Source organism: Asparagus officinalis, chromosome 10 (assembly GCF_001876935.1).
Source record: "Asparagus officinalis chromosome 10, Aspof.V1, whole genome shotgun sequence".
Taxonomy (NCBI): domain Eukaryota; kingdom Viridiplantae; phylum Streptophyta; class Magnoliopsida; order Asparagales; family Asparagaceae; genus Asparagus; species Asparagus officinalis.
The window spans coordinates 51,428,199-51,430,794 of record NC_033803.1 but is presented as its reverse complement, the minus strand read 5'-3'; positions in this window follow the sequence as shown (position 1 = coordinate 51,430,794).

Below are 2,596 nucleotides of genomic sequence, written 5' to 3'. Positions count from 1 at the left end.
TGGACTACCTCTCACAAGAATTCATACCTAGCCAAGAATCAAGGTCATGTAACTAATCATCCTACAACAAGTCACTGGCTCATATTATCTGATAACTGATACATCACAATCACAAATATCTCAACTCCTCAGACCCACCTCGGTGACTACACAACTTCACCGGCGCGAGCCTAGAAATAATCAACAATCACATATCACAACACCTCGGACCCACCCCGGTGACTACACAAACTTTACCAGTGCGAGCCCGAAATACAACCACAATCACAAATCTCATCTCCTCAGACCCACCCCGATGACTACACAAACTTCACCAGCGCGAGCCCGGAATATACAAATATCCCAACTCATCGGACCCACCCCGGTGACTACACAAACTTCACCGACGCGAGCCCGGAATATAATCACAATCACAACCGTTCACATGGACCAAGACTTCTCATCCCAATTCTCGTAATTCCAGGTCAACTACACACGGGATTCTAGATCCTAACTGTGTCATACAGGTCACTATAGTCATAACTCCTAATGATTCTCAATCACAATATGGAACAATCAATGCAACTAATCATGTGCAATAATATCATACATATCAGATAATCAAAATAAGAATTATAAATCATAAACGTCATCTACATAATTCAGAAATAATCCTTTTTTCTAAATAAATTCATTTTAAATTATTTCGCTTAAATTAATCTAAACTAATTCATTTTCCAAAATAAATTCTTTTAAATTATTATAATTATCTAAAAATGATTCTTTTGCCGAACTAAATTCTTTTAATTCCTTATAATTATTCTGAAAATGTCATTTATTACATATCCATTATGTAAATCAATATTGTTCACCAAACAACCCACGCAGATAAATACGACACAATTAAACTATGCAAATAATTTATAAAAAAATGTAAATAATCAAACTACGAAACAGAAGAGCGGAATCTTGCCTGCGAGACCGTGGACCTGACGAGGAGACGGTGGCGCCGATGCGGACGCGGTACGACGGATCTCAAACGACGTCTGTGGTGGGTCTGGACTGCGTCGGTATATCGTCGAACATGTGGCGTGCGACGAAGGAGAGGCGTTGGTGGTTGCGGTTGGTGGTCGTTGGCAGCAAACTTGGGCGTCGGGGCTCGCGGTTGAGCGACGAGGGGAGGAGACTCAAGAGGGGCAGCGGCGTGGGCGTTGGCAAGCGGCGAAGGTGGCCGGCGGGATCAAGAGAGAGGAAGAAGATGGGGTTGGCGGCGATTATGTGTACAGGAGAGGAAAAAGGAGAGAAGAGAGAGAGAGAGAGAAATTATAATTGTATATATATACATATAATTAGGGTTTGGTATTTAAATAAAAATAATTAAAATAAATAATCACGGATATTTAAAAATTAAACTAATTACAGAATAATTATCTACAAATAAAAACGTACATGTTGTGCTAATACAACAGTTGATACGAAATAGTCAAAATATACCCATATTGTATAATTAAACAAGAATAATTAATAATAAAAATATATTTACTTACATTTAAACTCAAATAATTATGGGATAATTACGTACACAATAAAACGTACTAGTTATACTAATACGACAGATAATATGTAACAATAGAAATAATACAACTAATTATACAAATAATATGTAATTAATTATACAACATATTATATGGAAATATACGTAATAATAAAAATAATACAATGTATTATTCAAAATAATATGTAACAGTATCGATAGCGCAATAGATAAATTCTAAAAATTTTCACTGCACAAAAACTAATTTATAAATATTAAAATTATTTAAATAAATATAAAACTTGGATTTTAAATTATAGAAACTTCTAGAAAATCAAGAAAAATACAAATACTCTTTTAAAATTAATAATTAAATATTTTAAAATACTAAAAAATAATTTTAACTAGTATTAAAATTCATGGTCATTATAATCGTGATTCAGATATAAACTCACGACGAAGATAATCAGTTCAGCGTCGATTGAACGACACGGGCTAATTTAGAAACCAACACTCTAGTTCTAATTCAAGATTCGACAACGGTCAGATGATAAACGCAGCACCGAAAGAATTTTAGCTATTCGACAAAGTACTAAATAGTCTGAAAGATGAAAAGGTCTAGAATTGAAGACTAGGCCTATCATATCCAAAGTATTCTAGGCCCCTCTATAAAAGAATGAGCCTGAAACACTTTGGAGGGGGTATCTATAGGCATTAAAAATTGCCTATAGGTTCCCACACGTAGTTCAAAATGGAGAAAAGGCGATAAACGCTATTATCCGAGTCAAAGAGGATCATTTTGTACTATAAAAAGAAGAGAAGGAATGCACGTGAAATGTCGAAACGTGTGAAATGACGAAGCAAATACAATCAGGAGGACTCAGAGTGACCCGCACGAAGAAGTAAATTTTTTACCATTATGAGATTTGAATCTGAAAAATATCAAAAGACAAAAGTTGTATCTCTATTCGTCAGCTTTCCAATGCATCTTAAATCACTTTTTTCCAAGGTTAGACGAGAGAGTTAAGGTAAAAATACCACGCGGGTCACCCTAAGGTGACCCGCGCACGTGCGGGTCACCCT